Raw genomic sequence first — 23,326 nt, 5'->3', positions numbered from 1 at the left:
TAGGGTGTGGCTTCTCCTGGAGCTGCAGATGTGGGCGTTGGGCACCAAGCTCAGATACTCTAGAATAACAGAAATCGCTCTTTACCACTGAGACGTCTCTCTACCCACCCCCATTCCCAGGGATCTTTGACGCAGATGAATCAAATCTATGTATTTTTTTTTCTTTTCTTTTTTTCGGAGCTGGGGACCGAACCCAGGGCCTTGTGCTTGCTAGGCAAAGATCTATGTATTAGCTGTCTGACTATCAATGAATTACTTGCCTCTCTAAGCTCCATTCTTTCTTTGCGTCTGTCAGATAATTATAAACACACATATTATGGTGGCGCTGTTAGGATCATGATGTCCACAGTGGCATTTGCTAAGACTCAGTTTCCTGTCACCCTTTCCTCTGGAAGGGAGAGCTGGTGTCATGGAAATGCTAGGAGTCCACCTCTCCGGGCCCTGGCCTGGGTAGTCACCAGGTCCTGACCAGGGCTCAGTAAGTCAAGAGTCACACAGGGACTTCCCCAACTCAGGTGGGCTTTCCGGGTCAGCCCTGGGACTTTCCTCCAAGCGGGGCAAATGCTAAGCCGGGAGGCGGAGGCAAAGCTCTCCCTGTGGCTGTTGTGGCCATCCAGGCTGCTGATTAAAGGAAGGAAGACATTTTTTGCTTTGGGTAGTCCAGGTTGGAATGAGGCCGTGAAAAACCTCCTCTGGGCCAGAAAGCAGTCACAGTCATGTAAAAGGTACCAGGGATGGCAGTGGGGGACTGTCTGACCCTGGCCGGTGAGACCTCTGTCCTCGAAGCTGCAGCAGGGCCAACCTGTGTACTACACATGCCCTTCCCGGTCTGATCTGTGCCTAGGAAAGCTGGGGCTACTGAAGAGCAGGTGATCCAAGTGTCACTGAGGAGGACCTTGAGCAATGAAGGAGCAACTTCAACACCGGCTTGGAAGCACCCGCCTTGAAGTAGAAATGAGAACTCTGGCCCCTCCGAGGTCTTAGTGACTTCCGCTGCAGCCTCTCTCTGTATCGACATCCTCTACAGGCTAGGCCAGAGGGCCTGTCTGCTCCGCCACCAGACACAGCCTGTGCTGTCCCCACTTGCTAAGCCAGCCATCCTCTAGCCTGGCTGACCTTCCCAGACAATGTTTTCCTGGTTCCTCTCTGACTCCCACCTATTTCTTCATGTATAATTAAAAGGGCTTCTTTTAAGGGGCCCCCAGGACCTGCCCCAGTCCCACTGAAGGCACTCCAGTGATACACTACAGGCAACAGAAAGTTAAAGTCCTTTTTCTAATACCCAGCCCATATATTTATTTATTTATTTTAAACATTTATTTATTTATTATGTATACATCATACACCTTTCTGCCTGCATGTATGCAACTACAGGCCAGAAGAGGGCACCAGACCTGATTATAGGTGGTTGTGAGCCACCATGTGGTTGCTGGGAATTGAAGTCAGGACCTCTGGAAGAGTAGACAGTGCTCTTAACCTCTGAGCCATCTCTCCAGCCCCCAGCCCATATATTTAAATACCAAGTTACTTCTTTCAATGCCGTTTCAGTTTTTATGTATGTCCACTTATATATGACACACATATGAGTCTGTGCATGCACATGTGTCTTGGCGACTGTTAGATTGCTGTGAAGAGACACCATGACCAAGGTGTCTCTCTCTCTCTCTCTTTTTAAAAGGATTTATTTATTTAATTTTTTTAAGATTTATTTATTTTATTTATATGAGCATACTGTCGCCTCTTCAGAGACACCAGAAAAGGGCATCGGATTCCGTTACACATGGTTGTGAGCCACCATGTGGTTGCTGGAAACTGAATCCACGACTACTAATCCTCCCCAAACAGCACACCAACTGGGGGCCAGGTGTTCAAACATATGAGCTTATGGGGGCCATTTCCACCCAAACTACCACAAATACTTAAATAATTCTAGCAATTACCTCTGCTGTGTAAATCTCCCACCTGTCTAAGTGTCCGAAGTTGCAGTCTCCTGTCTCTGTTTAAATTGTTCATAGTAACCTGGAACGTGGACCTGAAAGAGATTTAAGGATGACGGGATATGTGGAATGTATAAACCTGAGGCCTATGTAAGATGGGAAAGTTTTCTGTTTCAGGCTGGTTCCCTTCTGTGCATTAACCAGAACCTAGAGCGCCATTTTAACGAGCTTTTCCTTTTATTAACCCCTAAGTATGCAGAGGATGTATGGAAGGCTTATATTCTATCATGTAGGTCTGGTAGATAGAACTTACCTTCTCAGGCTTGGTGTGGTTCCTTTACCCACTGGCCATCTTCCTGGCCCTAGAAGCGTTATGCAATAGAAGACCAGGAAGGGCTGTGCTAGGCATGTCTTATATATTACTGTCTCAGAGCAAGGCTGAGAGGTAGAGAGAATCTGGATCATTTTTTAGAATTACTTTAGTTTTATTTGTATGTGCATGTGCACATGTGCATGGGTGCCTAGAGACAAGAAGAGCTCGGAGGCCCTGGAAACAGAGTTTCAGGTGGTTGCGAGCTTATCCAAACTCTGGTCCTCTGCCAGCAGGGGCAGCCATCTTAACTGCTGACCTATCTCTCTGACAAATCTGGACCATTATACAAACCAGGAAACTGAAGCTTGGAGATTTTCCTTTTCTTTCCTTTTCTTTCCTTTTCTTTTCTTTTCTTTTCTTTTCTTTTTTCTTTATTTTTTTCTTTATTAACTTGAGTATTTCTTATTTACATTTCGATTGTTATTCCCCTTCCTGGTTTCCTGACCTACATCCCCCTAACCCCTCCCGCTCCCCTTCTTTTTTGGGTGTTCCCCTCCCCACCCTCCCCCCAATACCGCCCTCCCTCCAACAATCATGGTCACTGGGGGTTCAGTCTTAGCAGGACCCAGGGCTTCCCCTTCCACTGGTGCTCTTACTAGGATATTCATTGCTACCTATGAGGTCAGAGTCCAGGGTCAGTCCATGTATAGTCTTTAGGTAGTGGCTTAGTCCTGGAAGCTCTGGTTGCTTGGCATTGTTGTTCATAGATTTTCCTTTTCTAAGTTCCCTTAGGTCTCACGGTTAGGTGGTACAGAAGCAGCAATGACAGGGAGTTGGCCCCGCTGGCTCAGACTACGCGGTCTCTTAGACCTTAGTAGACACGTTAGGTCAGATCTTGGGGAGCTTTGTGTTCCTGTGTGCATCCTGGACAGAGAGGCTCAGCCCAGACACATAGCTACTGGGGCTGAGCGCAGAGAAGAAGGTCTGTTAGGTTTGGGGGGATCCTTAACACATGTCAGATGCCATGAACAAAGCAGCTGCAATGTGTTGCCAAGGCGCTCAGGGCTTTATATCTAAGCAACGGACTTGAAACCAAAGGGAAACTTGGGTGAGCATGTAAATGAGCCAGCCTCACCTGCCCGCCCTTAGTCACCCCCTTTGAGTTGAATTTAAAATGCCCAATCTCAGGGGATGGCAAATGTGTCCAATGTATGGGCATACGAGTAACCTCTGAAACATGGGCAGAGCTCTGAGGACCTCCCTTCAGGCACCATTTCCCCCGAGGCAATAGATATCCCAAATCCTATTCGAATTCGATAAGCTGTCTTCATAACTGACACAATTGACCAGCCCATAAATAAAACTTTCCAATTTGCAAAACTCAATCAGATATTGGTACACAAGGCAGCAAGCAATGGAGGTCAGACGTGGTGATGGTCTAAGCCAGATCATGGCCAACAGTTGCCCTAGACCATGGGTTCCCCCAAGCATTGAGCGGCAGCTGCGTGCCCTTTGTGATTTGCTCGAGTAATTTCAAAGCATCCCACCGGGAGATGTGTTCTTGTTCCATTTTACAAATGGTGAAACTGAGGCTGGGAGAAGGGAGGTGTGACAACATGGATCTGGGGCTTCGGGGCTCCGGACTATTGTTCTGTCTCCCCGTCTTAGGAATCGCACACTGTGACTGATGCTGTGACTGACGCTTTGACTGATGGGAGCAAGTGTGTATAAACAGTGTTGACTCTTCTCAGCTGGGCACTTTGCAGATCTGCTCAAGCTGGGAGTAGGAAGAGTGGTATTTGACTACTAGCCTTTTATTACCCACAGCAGGGAAGTGACTCAAACATTCCTGCGGGATAGATTTGGGATCCTGGAAACTCCCAACTATCCAAAAAGCAGCTCTCAAGTCTCTAGGCACAGAGCCATCAGCTAGAGGATATTCCCAGGTGATTTCCCTGTGGGGAAAAAAGGGACTTGCAGCCACCAAGATTGTGTTGGCTGATAGCGATGGCCAATCTGACAGAATCTTGGAAGTAAATCTCTAGGTAAGGAGTTTGTAGATTACATCAATTGGCACGGGGCCATGCCTGAAATAAAAGGCGGCAAGCCTGGCACCAGAACCCTCCCCAGCTTCCTGGCTTGGGAAACAGAAACAAAACCCCTTCCTTTTCTATTAAATGGTTAAATAGAACAAAGGAAGTTTCATGCTTATATGGGTAAATAGGTTTCAGAGTCAGCCCTGGTCTCAGGTCCTGGGGTTACTCTTCCTGAGATCCACCTATGGGCTTACTCTTCCCAGTAGGAGCCTGCCAATTCGGAATTGGCTTCCGGGTTTAAAGGACCAGGTTCTTTATAACATGAACTGATTAAAAAAAAAAGAAAAGAAAAGAAAAGGAAAGAAAACATCTGGGGGTGGGGGTAAATCCCTCTTCCGGTTAGCATTTGCTCAAGATCAAAGCATTTGCTCAGAGTGTTATCCTGCTCTGGGAAAATACACTTTGCTTATCAACTGTGCCACTTTCTAAGTTAGCAGATTGTGTCAAGAGTATGAAGCCAGCTCTGACCAGCCAGAGTGAGGTACAGACCCTTTGCATTAGGAATAAAAGTCCACCAGGACTCTTGGTTTATGGGCTTCCAACGCTGCTGTGCACCCTTCTACAGAGGCACCACTCTTTGCTTTGCTGAGGTGCTTTGGATTAATGGTCATCTTCCCAAGATTACCCACCCCCAGACCCATTTTAAACACTTGACTATGGATTCAATGTGACCAGCTACCACATACTCTTGCACCCTGACTTTCCCGGGATGATGAATTTAGCCCTCAAACAATGAGTCCAGATAAACCCTCCCTTCCTTAACTCACTTCTGTTAGGCATTTTGTTATGCCAACAGGACAAGCAACAAGGACCAAGCTGAGAAAAACCTCACTTCTGGAGCCCTAGAGAAGGAGAAGCCAAGATAAGAGGCCAGCATTTATCCAAAGCCCTGCCAATGGCCAGTCAGAGGTGACAAGCCCCAACCTGGCACCCTGAATTCACTTGGCACTGGCTTTAACATGCTGGAGGCTAAGACTGCCAAGGTGGGTGTGGCCCGTGGTCTGCCTGGAAATGCTTCTAGCCCCATGGGGAGTGAGGTCAAATTGGAGGAATACCAAGTACCCTGGGAGTCTGCCTGGTGTGTGTGCTTTCTTTGGGGATACAGCAGGAAATGCTCTTGGACTGGGTCAAGAAAGAAGTGTTTTGCTTGGAAGAGAAGGTAAGACAACATTGGGACAGACGCAAGGCTCAGAGGCAGGGATTTTGCCCAGAGTCCGTGGAGAGCAATAGAATGTCTGGTGGGAGAGCATTGCTGTTGCAAACAGACAGGATTTGAATCCTGACTTCGTGTCTTAGGACTGTGGACATTCGCAAGCATGCCCACAGCCTGGCTCCTACATTCCTTCTGTGTGAAACAGAGAGGTCAATACTCGCCACTAAAGGCTTTCAGGTGAGATCAATGAATCCACCTAACAGCTGTGGAGAGAGGTGGCCATGTAGCCACTAGCCTACCACATACACACAACACGGCTGGACTCAGGAGGACGGTCCCGGGGCCACAACTGAGCTGGACTCTTGTTTCATGTTCTGCTGTGGTTGGCTCCAAATAACCCTCTCCCCAACCTCAGCCAGTGTGGAAGACCCCAAAGAGTGAGGAGAGGGGAGGTTCAGGGGAAGCTAATGGATCTTCCGGGGAATTCCAGCTACAAGGAGAGAACGGTTCTCCTAAGAGGGAGAACATGGAGGGGGTGCTGCTACACATGGAGCAGAGTGGTCCTTCTTACCCCACAGAAGCACCCATGCCCTAGAGAGGCCCCTATACCCTACAGAGGCCCTTCCATATCCTACAGAGCACCCATGTCCTACAGAGATCTCCTAGGCCCCATAGAGCACCCCCATATCCCACAGAGCCCCTATACCCTACTTAGGCTCCTCCATGCCTTATAGAGTCCCATACCCTCCAGAGGCCCTCCCATGTCCTACAGAGCACCCATGCCCTACAGGGGTCTCCCAGGCCCTATACAGCACCACCATATTCTGCAGAGACCCCATACCATACAGAGGCCCCCCATCCCAATACAGAGCCCCTATACCCTAAATAGGCTCCCCCATGCCCTTCAGAGTCCCATACCCTACAGGGTCCTCCCATGCCCTACAGAGGTCTCCCAGGCCCTATAGAGCACCCCCATATCCTACAGAGCCCCTATACCTTACATAGGCTCCCCCATGCCCTACAGACTCCCATACCCTACAGAGGCCCTCCATTTTCTACAAGGCTTCAAAAGGACAGGACAGACTGAGAAGGAGGTACATATTTATGACCCAGAAAGTATCCTCTGTCTCTTGGGATGAGACCTCTTCTTCCTGCAGCATATGACTCTCCTCTCTGCCCTCTGTGACTCTCTTCTCTGAGGTGGTCTTCATCCTTTTATGAAAGATGCTGTTCTCACTCCCTAGTCTGCCATGGCTCTCCCTTGCCCACATCCTTTATTAATGATGCTGTTAACGGGGAAATTTGGAGGCTTCCTTTTGAGATTCTTAGCCTCCTTAATAAAAAAAAAAAACACACCCAGAGGGACACTTGAGGACAATTTTATTTGAGTTTGAAAGAGAAACAACAGTGCAGACTATAAATCTTGGCAACTGCTAGGAGCAGGGGATGGAGATGAGACAGACAGAGTCACCCTTTTTGCAGTGGAGGTCAACAAGCAGCTGCACGGCAGAAAGGAAGCCAGGCTTCTAATCGGCAAGAGAGCCCCAAGGGTCCAGGAAAGCATGCTTAGGCTTTGACCAGTATTTAAAAACAAAGAGTGAAAAAGGAAAAAAGAAAAAGTTAAACCTCTGAGACGTGGTACTGTTCCACAGTGCTGCCTGGTGGAGACAGCAAGTGTCTGCTGAGTAGCCTGGAGGCCACGGAGGCTTTAGACACCTCCACTCCATTTCATTTCCCAGGTAACAATGGAGAGGTGAACACCGGTTTGCACCTGGTATTGGTTTCCATTTTGTTGCTGTGATAAAACACTCCACCCCAAAGCACCTTATGGGAGGGAAGGGTTTTTATTTCTTCTTATACTTTCAGGTCACCGTCCATCACTGAAGGAAGTCAGGGCAGGAATTCAAGACTGGAGCCTTGTTAGAAATAAGTCTGAGGTCTCAATGAAAGGGACCTCGATTGCAATTGAAGTGTCTGACAAGGCAAACTTGACCCTTGGTCAACAGGGTATGCTCCCAAGACAATGCACCGAGACAGGAAGTACTTTTGTTTTTTTATCCTTAAACAGGCAGTGAGTGAATCTTTTTCCCATTGGCTGGGCTCCACATCATAATCTTAGGTAACTAGTCTGAAAAGATTTGACCCAAAGGAAATAAGGAAGGCAAAGGGGTCAGTACACCAGGCCATCCACGTTTTTGAATACAACAGTGGAGAAAGGTTTATTTCTTCTTACAATTCTCTCTCCTCACTGGGGAGTTGAGGCAGGAACCTGAAGGCAGGGCTTGCTCTTCATGGCTTGCTTGCTCTGCCTGCTTTCTTTCTTCTTCTTCTTCTTTTTTTTTTTTTTAAGATTTATTCATTTATTATATATAAGTACACTGTAGCTGTCTTCAGATACACCAGAAGAGGGCATCGGATCTCCTTACAGATGGTTGTGAGCCATCATGTGGTTGCTGGGAATTGAACTCAGGACCTCTGGAAGAGCAGTCAGTGCTCTTAACCGCTGAGCCATCTCTCCAGCCCCTCTGCCTGCTTTCTTATACAGCCCAGAGATGGTACTGCCCACAGTGGGCTGGGCCTTCCCAAACCAATCAATAATTAAGATAATACCTCGTTGACTTACTACAGTCCTGTAGAGCCATTTTTCTCTTTCTAGATGTGCCTAAGTTTGTGTCAAGCCGAAAAATATCGACCAGCACACAACTAGCACAGACTCATGACCCAGAAAGAATTCTGTCACTCTCTAAGGAAGGCACAGGAAATGCTCTGATATGGCTGGGGGCTTCAGGGTGGCCATAAACACACATAAATAATAATGATAAAAATGACTGGAAATACAATTTTAATTCTCAGAACTGAAGCTGAGGGAAAAAATCTGGACAGAAAATTCTTTACAAGGTACCATGGAAATACTGTTTTTAGAGGGAAAAACTTCTAAAATATAAATTATTTATTTAAAATTATATTTATTGTAAATGTGAGATAAAATTTCATTAAGCTACAAATCTTATGTTGGCTATTTACATTTTTGAGAATTATTTTCTTCTAAAACAGATTCTAGAAAGATATTAAGTTTTATTCCTTAAAATTGTTTTTTATGCAAAGGAAAAAGACCAAGCAACACATAAAGGCAGACCCATTAGAATAACAACTGACTTTTCTATGAAGACTCTAAAAGCCAGAAGGGCCTACAGAGATGCTGTGCAAACTCTAAGAGACCACAGAGTCCAAACCAGCCTAATATACCCAGCATAACTATCAATCACATAGACGAAGAAAAACATTCCATGATAAGACCAAATTTAAGCGGCGTCTATCTACAAATCCATCTCTACAAGAAGGCCCTACAAAGAAAATTTCAACCTGAAGAGGTTAACCACACCCAAGAAAACACACGAAATACATAATACCAGACCAGCAAAAATCAAAGGATGGGGGTCAGAGAATCCACACCATAACAACAAAATAACAGGAATCAATAAACACTGCCCATTGATAACTCTCAACATGAATGGTCTCAATTCTCTCAATAAAAAGACACAGACTAACAGATTGGATTAAAAACCTGGATCCATCTTCATGCTGCATCCAAAAAAACAAAAACAAAAACAAAAACAACCAAAACACACCTCAGCATCAAGGTGAGAGATCGATTCAGGGTAAAAGAATGGAAGGTTGGGCTGGAGAGATGGCTCAGCGGTTAAGAGCACTGACTGCTCTTCCAGAGGTCCTGAGTTCAAATCCCAGCAACCACATGGTGGTTCACAACCATCTGTAATGGGATCTGATGCCCTCCTCTGGTGTGTCTGAAGACAGCGACAGTGTACTTATATATAATAAGTAAATAAATAAATCCTTTTTAAAAAAGAGAGAGAGAGAATGGAAGGTGATGTTGTAAGCAAATACACAAAAGAAGGAAAATGGACTTCAAACCAAAACTAACCAAAAGAGATAGAAATCTGTTCTACATACTCATCAAAGGAAAAAATCCACCCAGAGGACATTGCAATTCTTAACATCTATGCACCAAACATGAGAGCATCCAGATTCATAAAAGAAACTCTGCTGCGCCTTACATCACAGATTGACCTTCACACAGTGATAGTAGGAGATGTCTATCCCTCACTTTCACCAATAGCCAGGTCACCCAGACAAAAAGTAAATAGAGAAAGGCTGGAGCTAAATTATAAAAATAAACCAAATGGAGCTAACAGTATTTACAGAACACTTCACCCATGCACAAAAGAATATACCTCTTCTTAGCAGCTCATACAATTTCCTCCAAAATCGACCACATACTTGGACACAGCAAGATCAACAGATATGAGAAAATTAAAATAAAACCACAAGTCTTATCTGACCACCAGGGATTAAAGCTGGATCTCAATAACAACAGGAAAAAAGCTTACAAACTCATGGACACTTAATAATTCATTACCAAATAAAAATGGGTTGAGACAGAAATTAGTAAATAAGTTAAAAACTTTTTAGAATTGAATGTAAATGAAAACACAACATATCCAGGCCCATGAGGCACGATGAAGGCAGTTCTACAAGGCAAGCTCATGGCTCTGTCTACATAAAATAAATCAGAAAGAAGCCAGACAGTGGTGGCCCACACCTTTCATCTCCACACTCCGGAGGCAGAAGCAGGTGGATCTCTGAGTTTGAGGCCAGCCTGGTCTACAGAGAGAACTCCAGGACAGCCAGGGCTACACAGAGAAACCTTTGTTTCCAAAGAAAAATAAGCTCTCATATTAGTAACTTAACAGCACACCAGAAATCTCTAGAACATAAAGAAGAAATAATACCCAAAAGGAGTAGATGGCAGGAAATAATCAAACTTAGGGCCAAAATAAAAAAGAAGAAGAAGAAGAAGAAGAAGAAGAAGAAGAAACAAATACAACAAATCTGAACAGAGTTGTTTCTTTGAGAAAATCAATAAGATTGACAAACCCTTTGCCAGATTAACTAAAAGACAGGGCTAGAAGATTTAAGTCGATAAAATTAGAGATGCACCAAATTGGAGCACAGATTTTTTTATACCTGCTCAGGATAATTGATTACATGGTTTCTAAGGACTTCTACAGTCCACAAGTGCTTCATAAGTTCAAAGCAATAGTTCATGTCATAGATCGATAAGGCTTAAGGAGTTACAGCAGAAACATTAACGTCTTTCCATTAAGATTATTAGTACCTGACCAAGCATTCATTATCTTTTTTTTTAAACTTGCAATGCTCGTCTTTATTTTGTTCCTTATATTTTGAAAGTGAAAAGAAATAGTATTGAGTCAATTCCTTTTTTATGTTTTTAAATATTTGTTCTATGTATTTACAAGCCTTAACGTTGCTCTAACGATGTCAACTGTATTAAGGGTATTTTCCAGGGTAGCACTTTTTGAACAATTCTTGGATTTTTCTGGTCCACAGTACTTCCTTCTGTCTGTTCCAAGGTTATATATGTTTTGATTACTAGTGTGATTTTTAAGTTTCCTGAAGCAAGCTGAGAGGCAGGCAGAAAGATCTGACAGGGAGTGGGGTGAGAAAGGGAGGGGAAGGGGAAAAGGATCTTTCTTACCTTGTTCACCCCAAACCTTCTCAAACCAGGGCTAACAGCTCTGCCTGAACGCAATGTGCGGTGCTTCTGAAGGGAAGGGAAGTTTATTTCTCAAGCATTCATTATCTTGAACTAACTCTACAAGTTTGTTATAAGTTTAAAGCAATAGTTTTTACGTCATAGGTTAATGTGGTTTTGTCGAGAGACCCATCATCTGCCTTGTGTCTTTAGTATTTTGAAGTCTTGTATAGATAAACTAGTCGATCACTTTTCTCTCCTTGTACCTACAATAAAATGTCTGTTCCCAGTTCACGACCTTTGGTTACCAGATAGTAGCCTCATTCCTAACCTGCACGGGGATGTTTTCCTTGATGGTAAATTTGTTCCAAGCCTGTTTTCTTTTCCTAGTGCAATATGCCTGTGACACATGAAGGTCAAAACTTGGGAAATCATTAAGCTGTGTAATAGCGGTGGGAAAGGCATTATCAGCAGCAAGAAGCAATCCTAGGACAAAGTCTCTGGGGTCCTTGCCTCTCAGAGTGCACCTATTGCAGTCATGCAAAAAAAGTGGGCAATCTCCAGAAAACTCACTTGCTTGCCATAGCCTTGCCTGTATATCTTCTGTCGAAACTCGAAGCATTTTCACTAAAATCAGGAACAAGAAGACAAGGTAGTCCTCTGTCTTCACACCTGTTCAATACTTGAAGTTTTAGCTAGAGTGACGAGATGATTGAAGGAGACCAGGGGGAATAAATAGGAAAGGAGGAAGTTAAAGCATCTTAATTTACAGATGATATGATCGTATACATACATGACTCTAAAAAAACCCACCTGGAGACTTCTATATATGATAAACACTTTCAGCAAAGTATCAGGATGCAAAGTTAGCACACGAAGGTCAGTAACCTTTCTATATAGAAACAGCAAATGGACCAAGAAAGAAACCAGGGAAACATGGCTTTTACGGTAGCCTCGAAAAATATCTTGGAGTAATAACTTTACCCCGAGTGCAAGTGAAAGGCCTGCACGGTAAAAGCTTTAAGACATCAAAGAAAAAGTATTGAGGGAGATATCAGAAGATGGAAAGACCTCCCATGTCCGTGGGGTCGGTAGAATTAACAGTAAAAATGACCATCTTACCAAAAGCAACCTACAGATTCAATGCAATCCCCACCAAAATTCCAACGCAATTCTTCACGGAAATTAGGAGGACAATTCTCAGTGTTATATGGAACTATGAAAACCCAAGATAGCTAAAATAATCCAGAGTAGTAATGCGACTGCTGAAGGTGTCACCATCCTCAATCTCAAGCTACTACAGAGCTACAGTAATGACAATAGTATTGTCTTGGCATAAAAAGGGACATGCTGATCAGCGGGATTGAACTGACAATATAGACGTAAATTCATACACATACAGATGCTCGATCTTCAATAAAGAAGTTAGAAACTCAAACTGGGGGTGGGAGGAAGACTGTATCTTCAGCAAATTGTGCTGGTCAAGCAGGATGGTTACGTGTCGGGGAGTGCAAACTGAACCATAGTTATCACCCTGCACAAAACTCAACTCCAAAGGGATCGAGGCCTTCCACTTGAGGCCAGACACCCTGAATTTGATCAAAGAAAAAAAAATGAGAAATAGTCTTGAGTTGAGTGGCTCAGGAAGACCTTCTGAACAGAACACTGTCACAGTCACTGGGGGCTCAGGTAACTGAGAAGCTTCTGTTATGGAAAAGATCACGGTCATTTAGACAAAGAGGCAGACAGAGAAGAAGAGGTCTTTACCAACTACACATTTGTTAGAGAGCTAATATCTAAAACATATAAAGAGCCCCCCCCAAAAAACTAGATATCAAGAAAACAAACAACCCAATTAAAAATGAAGTACAGATCTAAACAGAAAGTTCTCAAAAGATAAAACACAAATGGCTGAGAAACACTTGAAGAAATGTTCAATATCCTTAGCCATCAGGAAAATGCAGATTAGAAACACTTTAAGACGTCATCTTATTCCAGCCAGAATGACCTCCATCCTTAAAACAAATGACAGCACATGCTAGCAAGGTTGTGGGGTAAGGAGAAAACGCAACCATTGCTTGTGGGAGTTCAAGCTTGCACAGTCACTACAGAAGGCCGTGTGGTAGCACCTCAGGAAGCTGGGAATAGATCTACCTCAGGGCTGTACCATTCTTGAGCCTCTACCCAAGACTTCTACATCCGACCACAGCGACACTTCCCTGATCATCCACGTTCATTGCTGCCCTATTCATAAAGCCAGAAATTGGAAACAACTTAGTTGCCTGGCAACAGAAAAATGGATAAAGAAAAATGTGAGCTGGGCATGGTGGTGCATGTCTTTAATTCTGGCAGTCAGGAGGCAGAAGCAGGCAGATCTCTGTGAGTTCAAGGCCAGTGTGCTCTACTGAGCAAGTTCCAGGACAGGACAGAATAAAAAAAAACCCTGTCTCAAAAAAAAAAAATTAAAAAAGGGAAAAGGAATCGTGCATTACGCAATGGAATATTACTCAGCTGTTAAAAAAATGAAATCATGAAACTTGCAGGCAAATGGATGGAGTTACCAAAATCAACCTAAGCGGAGTGGCCCAGACCCCACAAGACAAATATGGTATATATTTGTTTGTATGTAGATGTTGGCTTTTAAACCTTTACTAGGCATGCCACAACCTGTGTAAATGCACGTATAGAATAATGGACTACGTGGGAGGGAAGAATTCTCTGAGGAAGGGAAATAGGATTTACAGTTATGGAAAGAGAGGGCAAGAGGAGTCTGGAATGGGAGTATTAAATGGAGATGGTGGTAAAGAAGAAAACACAGGCAGGGACAGTTAAGACCAAGGGCTGTTTGAGGGGTTATATGGAAAACTTATACAATAGAGACTTCTTACCTAAACACATACGAAAGAATCCAAGCAGAATCCCCAAATAACTGGGAGACAAAGCCCCCAAGTAGACACCTCCTACCTCCAAATGAAACTTGTGGTGCCAGGAATGGGTTACATCTAATTGAGTTGTCAGAGACTCCCAAATAGCTCATGCTGTGGCAAATGCTATTAATTTCTGTCCATCAAACCCACGGTAAGGCCCTATTGCTGAAGACAACACTTGAATATGGAGAAGTCCAGCCATTGCCCAATGAGAGCTGCCCTCCTACTGTGTAATGTACACAGCACTGGAAGGTACCCTGCATGCTACTAGAGGGGAAAAGTGAACACCACACCACGCCAGCTCTAAAACCTTCAGTCTACAATGGTGACCTGCCTACATAGTGCACTAGGGCGAGAGTGCCACGGAAGTTGTGGGAGTCACCAACCACTACCATCCGATTTAAGGGCCGTTTCATAAGATGGACCCATTCCTGACACTGCGAGGATGGCTAAGAGCTTGAAACTAGATAGGACAAATACTGTTATTCTGCTATAGGCACACAGCAATGCAATGACTCCTAACGACATTCTGCCATACCCATAGATCAACCACCATCAAAGATTCTCCCACCTGCAGGAGATGGGAACAGATCTAGAGACCCACGATGACTGGGATGATGTGCTGAGAATAAGAAGAGACCTTGAAACACACAGTCCGATTTTTCCCCCTCTGGGCACAGGGACCTTTGAGGAAGAGGAATCAGAGGGATTGTGAGAACTAGTAGGGATGAGAAACAAGGAAATGGCGCCCTTCAGACACAACAGGCCTGATGCACATCTGAACTTGCAGAGACTGTGGCAGCATCTACGGGGGTCTGCAAAGGTCCCAGCCAGATGGGGTCCCATCACCGAGAGGGGGAGGGAACATGGTCTCTCGTTCCCTACCCAAGAAGCTATCTCCAACTGACAACTGCTCACAGAGGAAAATAGTTTTCTACAATGGGGTCTCACTGACACCATTCAAACCACATACAAGAGCAGTAAAAGCTCTAAGACAGTATGAAAAGAAAACACTTCGGAAAAATGTGTTTTAACCTTTAGTTTTACTTTATGTGTATAGGTGTTTCTCCTGATGCATGTTTCTGTACCACATGTGAGCAGTGCCTGTGGAAACCTGAAATGGTATGGAATCCCCCTGGGACTGGAGTTACAGACTGTGTGAGTGGACATGCTCATTCTGGGAATGGACTGTCAAACTTCTGGAAAAGCGACTGTTGCTCTTAATCACTAAGCCATCTCTCCACTCCCTTTATTCATTTCTTATGTAGTCAAGGGGAACAAAAAGATGAGAGTTTAAATATTAAGTGGTCAAAAAATTCCAAAGTAGAACCTGATGTGAAGTTTTTAATCCCAGCACTAAGGAGACAGAGGCAGGAGGATCTCTGCGAGTTCAAGGGCAGCCTGGTCTATGTTATTTAGTGAGTTCCACGACAGCCAAGGCCACCTAGAAGCAACTTTTCCTAAAAACGGCCAAACAAAACAAGACAAAAAAAATTCTGAATTGGAAGGGTTGGGGATTTAGCTCAGCGGTAGAGCGCTTGCCTAGCAGGCGCAAGGCCCTGGGTTCGGTCCCCAGCTCCGAAAAAAAGATCCAAAAAAAAAAAAAAAAAAAAAAAAGAAAATTCTGAATTGGTCTTTATCTAGGCAAACTTAAAATGTAATTTAAAAGTTTAATTATATGCGTAGCCTGTATTAGAGAAATACTTTTACATGATTTTGGGGCATTGGTGCATATGAAATACAAATACATTTTTCAATATCGAGATTGCTTCTTTTTCTTTTTTTCTTTTTCTTTTTTTTCGGAGATGGGGACTCTTTTTCTTTTTTTTTAAAGACAGGATCTCACTATCTTGCTATATATACCTCAAATTCAGGCCTCAAATTCAGAGACCTGCCTGCCTCTGCCTTCTAAGTGGTGGGATTAAAGGAGTGTGTCACCATTCCCATCAAGACGGGTCAATGCCGCTAACGAAATAATTGTTAACAGGTAATATATTTTGTTGTAAAAGTGTTATGAAGTTAGAAGTCAATTTTTCTTCTTACGTTATTATTCTGTGTTTGCTATGTGTTGTGTGTACTGTGGTGTACATGTGGAGGTCAGATGACAACTTTGAGAAGTTGGTTTTCTCCTTTACTTGGGTTCTGGGGACTGACTTCAGGGCCTTTACCCACTATGTGTCTGATCAGCTCCAACATTAACTATTACAATGTATCCTTTATCTATGTATACTGTAGAATTACCAAGATAAAAATTGTATCATTCAAGAAAAGCAATGTTGTTGCCACCAGACCTAATTTGCTCATGACAGAGCATATACACTGCGCTCTGTAACTCTTGACAGACAAAGCAGACAAGATGCTATGAGAAATTTTGTTCTGTAGTTTTAGTTTTCGGAGTTGCTTTGAATGTAACACTGTAGCTAAAAGCGTGTGTGTTTACAGTCTCCAGCAGGAAGTGACACTTTCAGCGTCAACAATGTACCCAAGACCTTGCTCTCTCTGCTCTTGGAGAAAGAAGTCTCACTCCTTCCTCATAGAATAGGACATCAGCACTCGCCCTCAGTCGGAAAACCTCTTCCACTGCTCTTTTGCCATCTCCCTGGTGTGTTGAGACTTATGCCTGACTGTTGGGAGCCTTGGCTGTGACTGGAATGCGTTCTGTATGTTGAAACTATCATGCTAAGTTCTCCTCATGTGTTCTGTATGCTTCAGAAGATCTTGGATAAAGTTGAACTTGGATGAACTTACTAGAAACAGACTAATGTTTTTATTTATTTTAATTTATTGAACATTATTATTATTATTATCTAGTAGTAGTATTGTGTGTGTGATGCAGGTGTATGTTTGATATGTGTGTATGATGTGTGTATGTATGCTCATGTGTACACCATAGCATATATGCAGATGTCAGAGGGCAACTTACAGGAATCAGTTATCTCTATCATGCTTACATGGGTCCCAGGGAAGGAACCCAGGTCAGCAGGCTTGGTGGCAAGCACTTTTACATGGTGAACAGTTGTTTTCACGGGTCCTTCTTTATGTATTTAAATTTTTTAATTTATTTTTATTTTGTATGTGTTGGGTGTTTTGCTTCCAGGTATGTCTGTGTACCACATACGTGCTGTGAAGGCTTGTATATGCTTGGTCCAGGGAGTGGCACTGGTGTGTCACTGTGGATGTGGACTTTAAGACCTTCATCCTAGCTGCCTAGAAGCCATTCTTCTCCTAACAGCCTTCAGATGGACATGTAGAACTTTCAGCTCCTTCTGCATCGTGCCTGCCTGGATGCTGCCATGCTCCCTCCTTGATGATAATGGACTGAACCTCTGAACATGTAAGCCAGCCCCAATTAAATGTTGCCCCTATAAAAATTGCCTTAGTCATGATATCTCTTCACAGCACTAAAACCCCAGCTAAGACAGAAGTAACGGGTTGGTTTGTATATGCTTGGCCCAGGGAGTGGTACTATTAGAAGGAGTGGCCTTATTGGAGTAGGTGTGTTACTGTGGGCGTGGGCTTTAAGACCCTCATCCTAGCTGCCTGGAAGCCGGTCTTCCACTAGCAGCTTTCAGATGAAGATGTAGAACTCTCAGCCCTGCCTGCACCATGCCTGCCTGCCTAGATGTTGCCATGCTCCTGCCTTGATAATAATGGACTGAACCTCTGAACTGTAAGCCAGCCCCAATTAAATGTTGTCCTTACCGTGGTCATGGTGTCTGTTTGCAGCAGTAAAACCCTCCCTAGACACATGCCTAGTGCCTTCAGGGGCCAGAAGAGAATGTTGGAGTCCCTAGAGCTGGAACAGTGATGGCTGTGAATTGCCATGTGGGTGCTGAGAGCTAAACCTGGTTCTTCTACAAGAGCAAGGGCTCTTAACAGCTGAGCCATCTCTCCAGCCCCAACACTAACATATTTAAAGAACATTTCGACAAATGGAGTTGACCTTAATTACCTGTGTCCTTTCCTCTTACTTAAAACTCTGCAGTTTAACTAAACTTGTCATCTGTTCTCTTAAATAGAGCACGCAGCAGTCCTAGAAACAGCTGTCGGTCCCTCCTTCCTTGTGCCCTCTTTCTCTTTAAGAACTGTCTCCCAACAACTAGACTGAACCATAGGATCCAACTGCAGTTTACTTGGGTGTGAAACATCTTCCCCCACTCTTTTCAAGACAAACAGACAAAAACAAAAAACAAAAAAACCAGAAAACCAACCAAACAACCAACCAAACAAACCCCCAACAATTACCATTATTATTTATTTATTTTGTGTGCTGATGTGGCTTAAACAAGAATGCCCCCCATAGGCTCATATATTTGGATGTTTGGTTCCCAGTTGGGAGGATTATTTGGGAAGGATTAGGAGGTGTGATCTTATTGAGAAGATGTGTCACTTTGAGGTTTCAAAAGCCCATTACAGGCTCTCTTCCTCTCCTTCTCCCTCTCCCTCTCCCTCTCCCTCTCCCTCTCCCTCTCCCTCTCCCTCTCCCTCTCCCTCTCCTTCCCCTTCTCCCCCTCCCTCTCCCTCTCCCCCTCCTTCCCCTCTCCCCCTCCTCTTCTTCTTCCCCCCTCCCCCTCCCTTTCCCTCTCCCTCTCCCTCTCCCCCACCCCCTCTCTCTCTGCTTCCTACTTGCAGATCAGATGTAAACTCTCAGCTACTGCTCTAGCATCATGCCTGACTGCCTGCAGCCATGCTTCCTTCCAGGATGCCTTCTGAAACTATAAGCGAGCCTCCAATTAAATGCTTTCTTTTATAAGTGGCCTTGGTCGTGATATCTCTTTGTAGCAATAGAACTGAAAGCAAGACACATGCACAGAGGCTGGACTGCTCTCTCCCTGAGGGTCTTCCCTATATAATCCAAACATTTTGGTCTCTCCCTCTCTCTTCTCTTCTCTCTGTGCATGTGCACCCATTTCCCTCTCTCCTAAACCCCCTTATCCCATGGCGACTTCCCTGACCTTGGTCCCTTGGGGCCAGTGAACTCGCCCAAGAACAGCTTCCCAATTAACCTGTGTTTAATGTAATCTAATCTGGCTTGAACTTGCTCATTTTACTGGCAGAGAAATAACCTATCAGCCCCAACTAAATGCTTTCTTTTGTAAGAGTTGCCTGAGTCATGATGTTTCTTCACAGCAGGAGTAACCCTTACTCAGGTTGTGTGATGTGAACATGCATAGAGAAATGTGAAGGTAAGATATTAGTTTCTGGAGGCAGTTCTTTCCTACCATGGGGTTCCTGGGAGTAAGACACAGCGCCAACCTTCCGGGGAAGTACCTTTAGCCTCAGAGCAAGCTCATTGGTAACGCCTATTCATTTTGAGGCAGGGTCTCCACCTGACCCCGGTACTCAGGTGTTTCAACTAAGCTGAGCAGGCCCCCCACAACCCTCCTGTTCTGTCCCTCTCGGGTCTGGAGTTATGATTAATTAGGGAGATGCCCAGCTTGCCGTGTGTGCCATTCCAAATTCCAATCCTAATATTTGAGGCACAAACACCCTTAATCTCTGAGCCACATCTCCAGTCCTGGGAAACTATTTAAGCACAGTCAAGTTCAGTCAAGTGACTGTTTATGTGAAAACGCTCTGAGTGGATGCTTTGCAAGCAGCTATCTTAGGGTGGTTTTAGAACAGTTAATTCCCTAGGCATCTGCGACCTAGAAGGGAGCAGTATGTCTAAACTTTACATATAATTCAAAAGTTTATGAGTGAAACGCATGAAGATTTAGTGCATACAGAGAGACCAGTGAGCATGCAAGGCCCTCTTGGCAGTCAGATAAAAAATGGCAACCATGACCTCAGCAGAAGCTGTGCTTAGCAGCAGTGGGCCAACTGTCCCATGCTCCCTCTGCCACCAGCCAGGTTGACAGCATGAACGAACCCGATTGAGAGTGGAGAAAGGCAGACACAACCATAGTAGCACCCTGGGAAGATAAGAGAGACAGACAGACAGCTCATGAGGCTGAGGCTGAGGCCATCCACACCGCTGTGCCTGGCTGTTCTTTTAGTTGATACAAGCAATAGAATCCATGCAGGCTGTGTTGGACCTTAATGGTGGTTTTGTTTGGTGCCCCCTTGGCTGCTGCTCCCTGAGTCAACCAGCACTTGAGATGGGCAGGCATGGGCCCTATTGTAGGAACCCTGTCTACCCTCTGTAGAAAGATTTTGAAAAGCACCTAAAAAAAAATGACAAAATAAAAAACATTTAAGGAGTTTCTTTTTAAAAAAGTGATCCTTCGTGGGAGAAAAGAGGCTTACCAAAAGGCATAGCGTTGCTAGATCTGCCATTCAGGCAATCCCCCTGTTGAAAACCCTGGTCTGTACCTACTTGCCCTGACTCAGTAACTACGTTGTTATTCTAAATATAAGATACGCTTGCACAAGAAGCAATCAATCCGTTTCTAGTAATTATTATAGCATAGCTCTCTAAATTTGTACGATGTCTAAAATTTTGATTCTTGCCAGTTGCAGTAGATTCATTCTACTTAGCCAACGGTTCTAAATTTTGCCTCAAAGGTGAAAAAGCTAACCGTCACCATGGCTACCTAAACGCGTCCTGAACAGCAATGACACCAATAGAGATGCTGAAGTGGGAGGCGCAGGAGGTGTCACTCTGAACAGGGAGCTACAGCTCGCTAAGGAAGGCTGAGAGTGGGAAAACCAGTATTTCCCAGGAAAGAGCAGTGATTGGCTCTCTAACACTAAGTGGACGGCCACGAGATCATGTACATACAATTAACACTATATGCACCGAGCAGGATATATACAATCATAATACTATGTACAGAAATAATTATATTACATATAATTACAATATATAAACAATTATATAATAGTATATCGATATGTAATAAATATATTTATATTTATTTATATGTGTTCATATATATTTATAAATATGTGTTTGTATATATGCTTATTTATATATGAATAATTAAAGAAAAAGAGAGAGTAAGGGGGCTACTTTGCATGGAAGAGAAGAAGGAAAGGGAAAGGAAAGATTATATAATAGTAATCTAAATTTTAAAAATTATTTAAAAAGTGAAACCTAAATTAACATGTATAACAGCTCAAATGAGAACGGCTCCCATAGGCTCATATTTGAAATCCTGGTCCTCAGCTGATGGAATCGTTTGGGAAGGATTTGGTCTCGTTGGTCTATCACTGGAGGTGCTTTCTGGTTTCAAACACCTATGCCATTCCCAGCTTCTTGCATGCTCCCCCCCCCCCTCTCTCTCTCTGTCTTAGTTATTTTTCTGTGATAGACAGTATGACCAAGACAACTTGCAGAAGAAAATTCCCTGGGGACTCACCATTACTTACTCTTAGAGGACGATGATCTATAATGACTATCACGGGGAACGTGGCAACAGACAGGCAGGCAGTCGTGGCACTGGAACAGTAGCTGAGAGTTTACATCCTGACCCACAAGCAAAAGGCAGAGAGAACTAACTGGGAATGGTGGGGAGCTTTTTAAACCTTAAAGCCGGCCCATAATGACACACTTCCTCCAATAATGCTATCCCAATCCTTCTCAAACCGTCCTGCCAACTGGGGAACAAGCATTCAAATATATGAGCCTATGGGGCCAATCTCACTCAAAACAAATTCTCCTCTTCTTTATGGATCAAGATTTAAGTTCTTGGGTGTTTCTGCCGCCATGCCTTTGCTCCACCATCATGGACTCTAAACCACTGAGGTCATTAGCTCAAGTTTAACACTTTCTTTTATAAGTTGTGTTGGCCCTGGTGTCTTATCACAGCAATAGAAAAGTACCTAAGACAATACGTAAAGGGCATATATGTAATTCTTCTGTGTAATGATTCTAATTGCTGCTGGCTCTGGCGTATGTATAATAGACCTCTAGGGTTATGTAAGGCTTCTAAGGTGTAAAGCTTAGGACACTTTACCAAGCTGTCCTCTGAACTAGAATTATTTCAGATGCTACTCTTCTCCAGGTTTTGTGTGTATATTCCTAGTTGAATCATGGCTCTTTTCTTAAGGCAAGTGTATTTACATGTTCCCTAACACTGTGTGCTGTAAGCTGTGCCTCCTCGTAGTGAGAAGGTACTGAATGTTGGCCACCTCCTCCAACAAAGCCACACCTTCAAATCCTTCCCAAACAGCTCCACCAACAGAGAACTAAATATTCAAACATGTGGGGCCATTCTTATTTGAACTGCCACAACTTTCTTTCTTTCTTTCTTTCTTTCTTTCTTTCTTTCTTTCTTTCTTTCATTCTTTCGACAATTTCTTATTTTAATTAATTAATTTTTAAATCTTATGTGTATGGGTATTTTGCCTCCTTATATGCCCGTGTACCATGTGCACGCAGAACACACAGAAATCAGAAGAGGGGAAAAGAGCTCTTTGAATTACAGTCAGTTGTAAGCTATCATGGGATGCTGAAAATTGAATCCTGGTCTTCTAGAAGAAGTACTCTTAATTGCTGAGCCTGATTCTTATTTATGTGTGTGTGTGCGTGTGTGTGTGTGCGCTCGCGCTCGCATGTGTGTACACACACATGTTCACACCACTGTCTGGCTGCTTCGACAGGTCCTAATCACACTATGTGCATGCTACGTATGAGATTAATTGGGGTGTGTGCTAATAAGATAGAATTTGTTCATGCAGCATCAGAGACCCACTACATACAAACTTATCCCACATAACTATGTCTCGCGGAGCAGAAGAACATAGCATATTCCCACATTTCCATCCTGCACCCTTCGAAAGGGGGTGTCCGCTAACATGGTGCTGCATGCAGTTTGGAGTGGGGGAACAGGGACATTATGCTTACAAACACAGGACCTGTCCACTCTGGGAGAAGACTAGACATACGTAAACCTCTCCTATAAAAAAGAAGATGGCTCATTCTGTGGGCTCGGAATGCTTCCTGTTACAGAAGTTCCTCAGTGGCTTAACTACGGTGGTATTTTACTTCCTTGGTTTGGTTCATTCCGGAGTGTTTTATCCATTTAGGCTCCTACTGCCAGTGGCATCATTTTGGCCTGATTTCTTTCTCTGTAAGCTTGTTGGTCCATGGGAACGATAGTTACCTTCCTAACCTGCGACTTGGACGGTAAGTGTCTATCAGCTCTAAGTACTTCGAGGATATCAGGGTATTCCCCCATAGGGTCCTGTGGATTGCAAAAAGGGGTAAACTGACCTCTTTGCTTCCTGTCTGTAATCTTTCTATTTATTTTTTCTGATGAATCCGACTAAGACTTGAAGTACTGCATTCAACGGGAAAGGCGAGAGTGGACATCCCTGTCTGACTCTGATCTTGGAGAACCTTGGGTCACGCCCATGTAGTAGAGCTGGCTTGGCTGAG

At 43.9% G+C, this 23,326-nt stretch overlaps 1 long non-coding RNA gene across 1 annotated transcript; it reads left to right on the top strand.

The window, feature by feature from the left end:
- The first annotated feature begins 4,583 nt into the window (after positions 1-4,583).
- On the top strand, positions 4,584-16,748 carry LOC102550889 (uncharacterized). The gene is made up of 3 exons (XR_361619.5): positions 4,584-5,505; positions 15,062-15,123; positions 16,444-16,748. It is a non-coding gene; the product is annotated as an uncharacterized LOC102550889 (long non-coding RNA).
- Positions 16,749-23,326: the final 6,578 nt, after the last annotated feature.

Source organism: Rattus norvegicus, chromosome 19, assembly GCF_036323735.1.
Source record: "Rattus norvegicus strain BN/NHsdMcwi chromosome 19, GRCr8, whole genome shotgun sequence".
In the NCBI taxonomy this organism is placed as follows: Eukaryota; Metazoa; Chordata; class Mammalia; order Rodentia; family Muridae; genus Rattus; species Rattus norvegicus.
The sequence above is the reverse complement of the archived record's forward strand: the minus strand, read 5'-3'. Positions and strand labels throughout refer to the sequence as shown.